The 13,069-nt window shown below is 46.2% G+C and overlaps 1 pseudogene; it reads right to left on the bottom strand.

The window, feature by feature from the left end:
- Positions 1–1,889: 1,889 nt before the first annotated feature.
- LOC110558252 (large ribosomal subunit protein uL3-like) lies at positions 1,890–12,818 on the bottom strand (annotated as a pseudogene).
- Positions 12,819–13,069: the final 251 nt, after the last annotated feature.

Raw genomic sequence — 13,069 nt, 5'->3', positions numbered from 1 at the left:
TGGATGGAATGCAGATGGTCTACCAGACGCTGCCAGAAATAGGGGGAAATGGGCATAGTAGCATTCAGTGTCTCTCCTCCTACCCCCAGAAATAGTCCCTGCACCTCGATTAGACACGTGTACCGGAGGCCAGGTAGACAAGAGCCTGTAACAATCCACCCTGTGGGACAGACCATAGCAATGTGAGGGAGAGACTGACTCCCCAGACAGCAGGCAAGGACCCATCTCCTGGGAAATCTGCAGAATGAGCAACCCCATGTGTTCTGTTTCCTCTGAAACTTAAAGCCAAGAACAAAGGCTTCTCCCTGCATTCCTGCTAAGGTGGTCAATAAATAAATAAATAAATAAATAAATAAATAAATAGAAATTTAAATTTAAAAAAGGAGTATTGCGCAACTACAATTGCCAACAGCCAGTAGCCAGAGAGAAATAAAAGAAGCTTACCTGGCCGGGTTAAGACTCAAAACGTCGTTGAATCTCTCCGTTGCACGTTTTCCACCCTCTCACTTTTCTAGTGTCAAGGTCCTGTGACCTGTTGCAATGGCCTTGTTACCCAACTTCCCATCACTGTCTCCATGGCTTAAAATTCACAGTTTCCATGTGGGGAAATGCCATTGCTTTTCACACACAGTGGTTCTGTTCAATAAATGGCAGGGCCGACAAAGCAGCTCTTCCCCATCCAACAGATGTGACGTGTCATCTATCAACATAACTCTTCGTATGTTCCAATCTGATGTCACCAGGAAAGGAGAGCCCATGGCACATTCTTCAAGGCAGAAGTCCACCTGTCTTCAGTTCTTACGGTGCTGGGCCATGCCTCTTTAATGACACTTCTCTCTGTAACATGATGCACATTTTTAAGCAAAGGCTGTCTTTTCTGGCACTATAAAACTCACACGTTGTAGGACTCGTGTGACTCACTAATATAGTCTTGGTTCTGTGGAGCAAACATCCCATAAGATTTTGTAGATTGGGGAAGTGGATAGATGGGTAAACAAAGCCGACAAATGGGAATATTTCTCAGTACGCTGGGAAGACATTCCCTTCTTGCAAAGATAGCCTGGCCTTTCACACAGCCCAGTGGTTCTCAACCGGAGGGTCAGTACCCCTTTGTCCAACCTCTGTCTCCAAAATATCTGTTACGATTCATGACACAAGCAAAATTACCATTATGGAATAGCAATGAAAATGATTTTATGGTTGAGGGTCACCACAGCATGAAGAATTGTGTTAAAGCATTAGGAAGGTAGAGAACCACTGACCCAGACAAGGAAGGCAGCACCAAAGATCCTGTGTGCCTCGAAATCATCTGCCTGCCAGCTTGTCGTGCCCACTAAATTCTTTGCATAGGCTCATTTCTTAAGGTTCACACAAGCAGTCACCAAGAAACACCTGTTAAGTAGACGTGCTTAGGTGGCATTCTGAGGCTAGATTATAGGAGAAAGTAGTTGACAAGAAAGAAATGGACTGAGGCTACAGGATGTGGGATGTGGGCTTGGAAACAGCTGTTTCCCATTAAAATAATCCTGAATAACACTTGAAATTTTTTCTGTCTGACACTCCTCAGAAATCATTCACCTTTGTGTGAAACTTCGACAATTAGTTTTAAAAGGATCTTTTCCTTTTCCCTTAAGTGTGTGGGTTCTCCCCCAGTTCTTAAAGGTCATGCTCTCTTCCTTTCTTAAAAAAAAAAAAAAAAAAAAAAAAAAAAAAAAAAAAAACCTTACCTCAGTTATGGATATGGAGGTTTTTGATTTTCTTTAAACACCAAAGTTATATGGCTAGAACAAGGATGGAAGGAAAGGGCTCCTGAGTGGAGTTGCCCTTCAAAGCCACCACAGGCTGCTCAATGTATGTTTCTATCTCTCTTCCTCGAAATTGCTATGTAGTCAGCCTCCAGTGGACCAGAAGGCCACATCAGAAACCTCAACAGTAGATGCCGGTGAGCACGTGTGGTCCATGAAGCCCCCGGCCCAGCTCTCATGGTTTAAGGATCCCAATCTGTTGTAAACAGGAAGCACTTGTCCCAGCAGTACCACACCAGTCCTTTTCAGCACGACAGAGCCATTGCTCACCTCATCTTAGTGACAGAGCCATCCAGTGGACTCTTATCAAACAAGACATGGCCACTGGAGACCTTGTTCACGACCAGCCTGCCATTGGGAAGGTAGCTCTGACCGATCTTGTAAATCTTGTTGTTGACTTCAGTACAGCAGTGGAGGCCTTTCTGCCCTGCTTGAGCCACAGAGAAGACCACACAGGTCAGACTCCAGGCTTCGTTTGCTCCAATAGAAGCAACCTTGAGTCGTCCTCAGTTGGGGCTGCAGACAACTTCCTTATATCCCAGCCGCTGTGACTCCTCCTCTGGAGCCTCAGATCACTCAAGTGACCGTTGATTGTTTTTTCCTGCCCAAACACCTGGTTCTTAGGGACCTAAAACTCTAGGCCCTCCTAGGCCCAGTCTAGTCCCTCAGCCACAAATGACCAAGAAGAAGCAGGTACACCTGGAAGTGCATCTTTGAGTTGCTGAATTACTTCTGCGGCAACTTCCAATGTCACCCTGCCATTTCTTGCAGGGTGAGACTGCAAAAATTTTTGCATATTTGCCTTCCTCTTGGATTTGTGCCAGTTCCGGAAGAAGCACGTTTTGTATGTGTGGCTGATATGCCCAGCAAAGACTCTCTTGAAGGGATAGAGGTCTCTTGGGGTCTCCACATAGCTCACAATGCCCACAGCCACCACGGGCAGCATGTTCACAGTGGTGACCATCTCTACAACTTCTTTTCTGCCCACCTTGCACCCTCGGCTAAGACCTTCTTGTATGATGCCAGTGTGGTCATGCCAGCCTGGGAGCCCAGAAAGGCTGTGAGATGGACGGGCTTGGAAAGGTCACCCCTGAAGAAGCTTTTCACTTCCCGTGATGCCTGCTGCTCTACTTCTGAGGCAAGAAGCCCAAGGACCCATCTCTCAGAGCAGAAAACTTCCTGTGAGATGACGCACAATCAGACACACTAGTAAAGCCTACCGAACCCTACCAAGACCACAAATATAGATCACTTTAATAAATTAAATGACATTCCCAGGACTTTTTTTTTTCACCGTATTATAGATTGGGCACAGAGAGTAGTGTACCACTAAGCTCCCAGGCGCCTCTTTGCCTCTTTTTTCACCCTTCTCCTTCTTCCAATTTATTTTCGTTTACTTTAGTTTAGTTTGAGACAGGGTCTCGTTAATTTATCTAGTCTAGCCTCAAACTTAAAATCCTCTTACCTCAGCCTCCTGAGTAGCAGGGATTATAGGTGTGCGCCACCATGTCCCACTGATAAACTTATTTTAAGCCCCGCCACTGTCACTGAGCCCAAAGTTATTTTCTATACTAATGATTGCCAGCCAGCTCTGTCTGATGTTTTTAAACAGACCATAAAGTGGTGTCAACTCGACACCATGGTGAACACAGAACCAGAGACGGGTCATCTGTTGGGGTTTTCTGGGGCTTTTTTATTATTATTATTTTACATATTTCTTCAGAGAGATCAATTCAGGGAACATATAGGCTGTCTTTTAAAATGGGGTTGACAGGGCCGTTTATATAATCATAGCTGGAAGTTCTCCCCTTCTTACCCTCAGGCCCTTCCAGTTTCACTGCTCCCCATGACCTCAAATTACAAGTCTTTCAGCCAAGTCAGCTTTCTAATGTACAATGGATTTCATTTTCCCCTTCACAGATAGCGAGACATCTTACCCACACCTGTAAAGAGCCTTTAATAGAGAAGCTCTCTCCAGCCTTGGGAAATAGTGACAGAGAAACAAACTGTAAACTCATAGCCACTGTCAATCTGCAGAGAGGTGTCAACCAAATCCTAAAAAGTCAGGCCATCTCTGCTAAGTGTCAAAGAGGTTGAAGAAGAACAAGCGAAAGTGAAACGATTTATATTTAACATACCAATTACGGAAGCAACTGTTCAGCCCACATACAGAAACGCTGCCAAGGCTTGGGGAAAGCTTGGGAACGACATCCTTGTGGTTTGAATATGAAATGTCCCTCACAGGCTTATGTTTTGGATACTTGCCCTCAGACACACACACTGGTAGTGCCAATTTAAGAGGTTGTTTTGTGGGAGCTGTAGAAGGTGGCTTAGCTGGCAGAAATGGCAGGCCTTTGAAGGCTACGTCTGCCCTGGTTTGGGCCTGTGATCTCGGCTTCCTGTTCTGCAGTGATGTGAAGGGCTCTACCACAGGGCTTCACTGTGATGAAATGACCCATACCTCTGCCACTTATGAGGGACTGAACCCCAACGAGCCAAAATATTCCTTCCCGCCTTAAGCTGCTTCTGTTAAGTATTGTGATCACAATGATGTGAAAAGAACTTGTATACATATCTTCCCTCTAGATTCATTCTCCCCCTCCCTCCCTCTCATTTTTAGGCATGGTCTCACTTGGCCTGAAACTCATTATGGTAGACAAGGGTGGCCTTAACACTCACAGAGACCCACCTGCCTCTCATTTTCTAGTGCTGGTACTAAAGGTGTGAGCCACCACACCCAGCCCCCTCCGGATCCTTGAATAAATGCTGACTAATCATTACTATATCACTTACTTTAGTAACTTAGGATTAACTAAAGTTTTGAGAGAGAGGTTTTGAGACAGTCCTCCCTCTTCAGGAGCACAACAGTATTAAAGGGGGTTAGAGTATTTCATGGATCTGACATTAACAATAAAATGGGACTCAAGGGTCATTTCAAGTGTCTAATTGGGACAATCCAATGTAAATCTGACCACAATATATCCAGACAATGGTGTCCTAAGCAAAGAGAGAATCCTATCTAGCTTCCTCATGTTCTCAGAGGCCTCCTGATTCTAATAGGCAAAGTTACTTCCTGCCCTGGAGGCCTTTCATACAACATTCCCGTTTGTAGAATGATCTCCCTACAACATTCTACATGCATAAAACCTGTCTTTCAGAAGTCTGCTTCCGTGTTCTCAATAGACCTAGATAGACTAGATCTCTGTTACTTAGTGCTACACTTTAACTGTATTTGATCCTCACCTAAGCCATGATCCTTAACTCCCCAATAGAACAGTACTGAGTACTTGAACCTTTCAAAAATGAAGGCTAAGGGGAGGTAATAGGGCAATGAATTCCTTTGGTCTTTTCAGTACATTAATTCCTATGAGAGCATGCAATTACTTTTTTAAAAAAAGTAGAAGGAAGGAAGGGGGAGAGAGAGAGACAGTCTGTGCGGTGCGTTGGGATTAATTCAGAAATTCATAACTAATCAAAGTGCAGAGAGTGCTCAGGCACAAATGGGACATCTGTCTCACACATTTCCTTCTAAGTCTCAAAGCCTATCTCAGAAGAAGGTTTGGGAAAAGTTTAAGAGCCAGAGGCTGGGGAGAACCAGATCAAAACAGTGTCTTTGGACATGGAGAGACCAGTGCACTCACGAACTCAGGAGCTATGGTTGTCTGCATAAGACCCATACCATGATTCAAACTTCTCTGCTCCACTCTGCACCCCCAATAGATGTAACTTACGTTGCTCTGAGCTAGAATAGCTCTGTCTTTATTGTCCACCTCTGTATCTGCGGCCCCTTGCCCAGGGCGTGGTAAATAGCCACTCATAAGTAACAGAGAATGAAGATTCTCTCACGTTCTGCTCCTCCTGTGTTCTGTCTCCCATTGTTTGAAGCTAGGAAATTTGAGTCCCCCTCTGGACATTCCCTTGGCAGCCGTTTTTTGCCGCTGTTGCTTTAAAGGTCAGAAACTTTGTTGGCAGTTTCATCCAGCTCCCCCCCCCCCAAGATTGAGATTTCTCAGAAGCTGCAGTTAAGAAATGTATTTTTGTGTTTCCTTAAAGGAAATTCCAGCGCATCCTTCAGTGAGCCGCTCTTGAAGACGATGGAAAATCAATGCTTTCAGATAGCATTACGTTGTCCTGAATAATCCCGAAGCTGGCCCGTGACTTACTGTAGAGGGTATAATTGAAGTAAGGATAAACTGCACACCATTTCAAAGTCTGCGAAATTGAAACAGTTCTTTCTGTTGACACATGCTTGGAAGCTGCAGATAATGTGATTTAAAATAAATACACTGGCCCAGGATACTTGTATAATTGAAATAAATATGAAGTATCCTGCAGAGTCTGCAGACCGTTGGGTAAATTAACTCCTTGTGCACAAGGTGACAAGACACCTGCCTAAGAAAAGAAGTATGGCACTGAGTGGATTGCGGAAAGGAAGAGAACGCATACCCTCAAATAAGATGGACACCCAGATATTGAGTATTCAGGGACTTGGCCTGAGTCTTTGAAGAGAGCACTTGTCCCAGCGAAAAATTCTCTCTCAACTCTCACATCATATAATTCATTTAAATCAATATTAGAAGACCCTGATGCCTCAGGACATGAGAGAGAGAGAGCGAGAGACAGAGAACAGAGACAAAGAGACAGAGGGAGAAAGAGTGTGTGCATGCACACCTTCCCTAGAGCCCTTTTGAGTAATAGGTAAATGAGTAACTTGTCGATCAGGATGTGCCAGAAGATGAAGGGGTGGGTATCTTCCAGACGTGCTTCATTAAAGAAACAGGACCACCGTGGGTGGTGGGACAGGTCTGCGATGGGTTTGGGTCCTTGGTGACTATGGAAGCTCTGTTGTCCTATGTCTGAATTTGAAGTCAGCAGGCCTGGCTGCTGAGAAAGGAAGATGGACCTGAATGAGGGTGGCTAAGAGGACTGGTAGCAGAAGGACATTCCAGAACCGTGAGGAAGAGCTGAAACTGGCGCCAGGCGCTCAGAGAAACTCACAATCTCCTACCACCTCCAAACTCCTGGCATCCTTGATGCAGAAATCTGCCAACGGGTAACCATGGGCCACCCCAGAGCCTAATCCAAGGCTCTAAGAAGCTGAAGAAAGAAGGGACAGGAGTGAGAGAAGCTGGGGCTGTAGGGCTGGAGCTGAGGCAACCTGCTACCCCAAGCCCGCTGCAGCATACGCGCCAGGCAATTTCAAGCCTCAGCCATACCAATCCACCCCAAGCTGAGGTAGCAGACCACCCCACTGCCGCCCCTCCCCCCCTTCGTGGCAGTGGAGAATCCCAACGGCCCGCTGCACCCCCAAGAGCTAAGTTTAGAGTCCAATTAAATACATAGTAGCAAGTGGTTCCCAACCAGTTCCCCTTCCCTCTGGAGGGCAGTCAGCCCCTCCTTCCAGCCCTTGGGCTGTGGAGGCAGCAGACAAAATGGTGGGCAAGGCCTCAGTGGGAGCTGTCCATGTTGACTCCTCCTGTCTCAGCCAACTGGCCTCAGCAGGAGCTGTCCATGGTGACTTTCCTGCCTCAGCCTATGGGAACCGGACATCCTCCTGCCTTAGAATGCCTCCTGCTGCTGCCATGGGAGCTGTCCGTGATAAGCACAACCTTTCCTGGTTCAGTCTACTGCCTTCACAGTGAACTCCTTGTAAATTTTGGACACTTTATATACTTTATAACCCTTCAGAGCAGAAAAGCAGGCAGACCTCTATAACTGTCATCTCCAACCCCTCTATAGGACTCATCCCAGATTACACAAATTCAAGGTGAAAAGACTGGACAATATTCCACCAATCCCTGAGCAGGACAACTGACCAATCCCTGAGCTTCCCACAAAAACCCACCAACCCCTAAGCAGGAAAGCCCACCAATCCCTGGGCTTCCCACAGGGATTTGAAATCCCACCAATCCACACTCTGAAAATCTCGGCCCACCCCTAAAATTTTCTATATAAAGGCTGTTTGCCCCAGTTCCCTGCTGCCTTCTCCCAGGAGCAGAGGCACCCACTCCTGGATTCATCCTTTCAATAAATCTCTTTAAAGAGATTTACTGCCTGTTGTGACTCAGTCATCAGAAGAGTTCCTCAGCTCAACAGGGGTTGGGGCAACCCTCCCCTGGGAGCTGCAATGGCTGGAGAAGGAACAGAGCTCAGGCTCCTAGGCTCTCAACTCATCAGGGGTTGGGCAAGCCTCCCCCTGGGAACTGCAACATCTCTGTTGAGGAGGCCTCCTCTCAGAGCTGTGAGGTTATTGGGCTCCTATGCCTCGGGATAGCCTTGGAACACTGTCCCACACAAAGCTGTGAGGTTCCTGGGCTCCTGTATCTCAGGATACTCTTGGGACTCTGTCCCGCCTCAGAGCTGGGATACCTTCCCAGTCTTTGTAGCTGTGACTTGAATTTGCAGCCTCGGAGCTGTGGGTTTCCCAGACACTGTTCCATCCATGTACCAGAAGGCAGGCCAACAGACCAATAAAAATAACAACAGAGGCCTCTCCCACTTTCTGCCCACACACAGTGTAAGCCAGTGTGGGCTGCAGAAATGCCTGCCTCTCTGGCTAGCCTGGTACCTAACTGAGTAACACTCACTTCCGTGCTCCAGCTCATCTACAAGTGCTCTCTTGATCAGTGTCATCCAGGACCATGAAAGGTAGAGGATTCTGGGAGATTGAGGAGCTAACGGACACAGTACAAATCCCCAAGGGCCCATAATTAGCAGAATGCCAAGAACATGCTTTATGAAGCTTTTCTGAAATTATTTAAGGATGAATTCCCAACCTCTAAGAGGGTATAGTTAAAATCGGATACAAGCATTGACTAGAATAGTTGAGGTGTGTTTGGAAGCAGCCATCATAATTGGGGGAATTTTTCCTCCACTGGGGCATTTGGCAATGCCTGTGGACACTTTGGCATATCAAAACCAGGGTGCATTGCCCATATCTAGTATTTAAAGACCTTGATGCCTCAGAACATTCTATAGCACACAAGACAGGTACTCACTGCAAACAAAGGCACAGAGCAAAACACCAGTGTGGCTAATGGGGATACTTGGGCATAGAAAGGCAGCCCACCATTATGGTGGTTGTGGTGGTTTGCATGAGAATGGCCCCCATAGGCTCATATATTTGAATCCTTGGACATTAGGGAGTGGCACTATTTGAGAGGGTTCAGGAGGCATGGCCTTGTTGAAGGAAGTGTGTCACTGAGGATGTGCGTTGGGATTTCAAAAGCCAAAGCCAGTCCCAGTGTCTCTCTCTGTTCCTGCCGCCTGAGGATCCAGGTGTAGAACTCTCAGCTGCCTCTCCAGGACCATATCTGCCTGTGTGCTGCCATGATGATAACAGACTGAACCTCTGAAACTGTAAGCCAGCCCCAATTAAATGCATATAAGAGTTGCTGTGGCCATGATGTCTCTTCACATCAATACAACACTGACTAAGACAGAAGTTTCTAAGAAAACCAGAGAAAAACTCATGCTGTAGATCATATGATGTCCTTTTAAAACCCTATACTATGGCTGGAGAGATGGCTCAGCAGTTAGGAGCACAAGTTGCTCTTCCAGAGGACCCAGGTTTTATTACTAGAACCCGCAGGGCAGCTCAAAGCCATCTGTAACTCCAGTTCCAGGGAATCCAAAGCCTTCTCCTGGTCCCCACAGGCACCAGGCACCCATATGGTGCACAGGCATACATGCAGGCAAAACATCCAAACACATAAAATAAAAATAAACAAATCTTTTTTAATTGAAAAAATGAAAATTAAGTAAATAAATTAAAACTCCATATTAACTAAATGGATCTTCCTGCGGGAAGAGACTGTAAATCAGTATGTAGCAGACTTGGGCAGCTAACGGAAAGCGAACAGTACCACAGGCAGCATGTATGGCGCAATGCCTTCTTCATGCTGATAACGGGAAATAGATAAGCCTTATTCTAAATTATTTTGTGCGGATGTGCATTCACTCATGAATTTGGAGGCCGAAGGTGGAAATCAGGTGTCTTCCTCCACCCTTCTCCACCTTAGATTTTGAGGTAGTCTCCCAGTGATCCTGGTGCTCACAGATTCTGCTAGACTGCCTAAGTAAAAAGTTTCACAGTCCTCCTGTCTCCACCTCCCTGGTTCTGGGATTCCAGGCTCAAGATTTTTTTAAGTGGATTCTGGAGATCTGAACTTGTCCTCTTACTTGTTGCAAGGCAAACACATTACCAACTGAGCCACCTTCTCAGCCCGTTTTTTCTTTTCTTCTTTGTTGTTTGTTTGTTTTCAGCAAGGGTCTTGTCATGTAATTCGGCATGACATGGAACTCACTATGTAGTCCCAATTGGCCTCAAATCTGTAATTCTCCTGCTCCAGCCTCCCAAATGCTGGGTTTAAAAGTATACCACCATACCCAGGAACACACACAACCATAACCATGCCACCTGGCCTCCTCAGGTAAAAGTACAAGTCAAGCATTTGATAAATAGCCCCAGGAAATGTAGGTAGGATAGGGAAGAAAGACGGCTAATACAGGATATACACTGAACCAGTAACCCTTTGAGAAACTGGAGCTCCATTGGGCTGGGAGCTGTGATGGGAAGTGACCTTGAGGTAAGAGAACTGGGGTGTTTCCCTATCAGTTCCCAGCAGCCATTGGGTGAAAACTTGAAATGGAGGCACTAAATCCCTAGTGTTCTTACTGTAGCTTCAGTGCCAGTACAGATCTGATGTCAGGGAGTTCTCAGGTAGAGAAATATAAGCACTGATGCTCAGAAGGCCTGCACCTCTTACAAGAAGCCAAGGGTCTTAATAGTTATAGTTTGTATCCAAGAAAGAATGTTATGGCAAAATCCTTTCCCTTCCCACTTGCTATGTGGGACAGTATTGGCACTATTTTTAACTATATTTTATTTACGTTTCTTAATATCTCTTCCTCCCTTCTCCACCCCAATCCTTCCCAACACCCCAATATTTGGTAGGAGAGAAAGGAGGACAGTGTGGACAGTGTGGCCTGAGTTCCCTTTAGCTACTTCCTGTAGTTAGGGTCATCGGGTTCCTTGCGGAAAGTCCAATCTTTATTTCAGGATATCTCCAACTTCTTCTCATCAAACTGCATCAACAGCAATCAGGAGCAGCAAGGAGGAGCACCATCAGCTTTCTTCTTTCTCAAAGCACTCTCAACACTCTCTGGAATCTGGCATTTATTCCTTCTCAGAGTCCTCAGAATTAAACTATCTTCAGCTGAGAAAGAGCCCTTCTCGGAGCCCACATGAGGCAAATAGTTTGCTGCTGTGGAAAATCTGACTCAGTTCCACATCCCACACCTGGGATTAAAACAAAAATACATTCATAACTTCATAACTACAACAGGACAGAAAGACAATTTGTAGACATTTTGATATACCTAACCCTGACACCGAAGTTCTGAAGACATAGAGGAATGGGAATAGGATTTGTCCTCCCAAATTTTGAACATATAAATGAAAATACTGTTGTTTGTCTAAATGGCATTAAGCATCTTTTTGCTGATTGCAGCATATGCTTTGGTTTTTCTTCTTTCAAGGGAGATAATTTCATCTTGGGGATTGTGTGTGTGTGTGTGTGTGTACACATGTTTGTATACATGAGTGTGGTGGCCTTTCACTTAACATGGAACTAAGTGGTTCAGCTAGACTGGCTGTCCAGCAAACCCCAGATAGCCTCCTGTCTCTGCCTCCCCTATTACCAATTTATATACATGCTCTCCGCTGGGGATCTGAACTCAGGTCCTCATGCTTATGCCACAAGCACCTTACTGACTGAGCCATCTCCCCCATTCCTGCTCTCAGGCTGAGTCTCACAGTGTAACCAGGCTGACCTCAGACTCAACACTGTAGCCCAACCTGCCTTCAAGTTCTCGATCCTACTACCTCAGCCGTCATTTCTTTATGAGAGGTGACATGAAATTACATGAGCCGTCCTCACTGCAAGATGCCTGCCTTTTGAGGTTTACTATTCTAGGCATGAATGTGGGCACAGCAGTGAAAAGGTGCATTCCATAATGACCAGCAAAATTAAAGAAATAAAATGGGCTTAGACAGAAGAGGAGCAACTGGAAGGCAGGGAGGCCGATTCAACTGATAGTCAGAAAAGCAAGTGACATTTGAGTCCTGTCCTGGAGGATAAACAGCCCCTATAAACTCTCAGGAGTAGAATTCCTAGAAGAGGGAAGGTAGGACACAGGCAGTATCTTAGAGTTTCTGCTGCTTTATCAAATCACTTGACTGAGACAGCTAAAAGCAGGAAAAATCTCCTCTGGCTCCTGGTTTCAGAGGGCTCATTCTCTCACAGAGCAGAAGGCAAGGTAGGACACAGCAGCTCACATCCTGTGGGCCAGGAATCAGAGAGAGGGCCAAAGCAAGCACTCTTTGCTGCCATTCTCCCTGACAGTTGATTCTGTCTGGGCTAATGGGGTGGTAGCATCCACAGTCAGGGCAGCTCATTCCCTCCGGCTGATTCTTTCCGGAAACATCTCACAGACGCTCCAGAGGTGTACTTCTGTCTCTGAGGTGACTGCTTTCAGTCAACAAGGAAGAGCAGGCATCGCAGGCTCCCAGTTAAGAAACCACCTTGGCAGGTTGCGAGTGTAGCTACACGCAGTCAGTCAGGGGTGGGTGTGGCCGAGGCTGGTCTCTTACTGCATGGCTGACTCTGTGTGCCTTGAGGTTTAAGCGCCAACAGTTGCATTGCTATGCGCTAGCATAAGATGATTCTGAACAGGGGCTTGACTCAAACTCACATTTTCAACAGTATTCCCCTAGAGACCACGTGGACAATGAGCATGAGGTGGGGGCTGGAGGAGAGCAGGGCTCTGAAGGTTATAAAGGGAACTCACTTTTAAGGTCAGGCCTGAAGAGGGCTGAACCACGGAGCCCACCTCTCCGCATTCAGAGGAGCTCGTGCTGACCGGAGAGATGAGCAGCAGGATCCGCATCTGCAGCAAATAGCCAACCCCTCCTAGTGCCACAAAGCCCCTGGGCTTCCAACCAATAGCCATGGCTGGACTTTTTTTTTTTTTTTTAATGTTTTAGCTAAATGAGTTTTTTGTTTTGTTTTGTTTGTTTTGTTTTACAAAAGGCTAATTTTATTCACAGTCCCTTAACAGCTGGTGGCAGCTAATTGTCATCTGTTAGACCGAGCCTCAGAATCAAGTCTGTCCATCTGCCCTGAGCTCTGTCAGGATTCCTTATGATACCCATTCACAGTCTACCCCAGACCAGTTTCCCAGAGCCAACTTACATCTCTTGG

This window comes from Meriones unguiculatus, chromosome 10, assembly GCF_030254825.1.
Source record: "Meriones unguiculatus strain TT.TT164.6M chromosome 10, Bangor_MerUng_6.1, whole genome shotgun sequence".
Classification (NCBI taxonomy): Eukaryota; Metazoa; Chordata; class Mammalia; order Rodentia; family Muridae; genus Meriones; species Meriones unguiculatus.
Note: the sequence above shows the minus strand (reverse complement) of the source record. Positions and strands in the feature narration are given on the sequence as shown.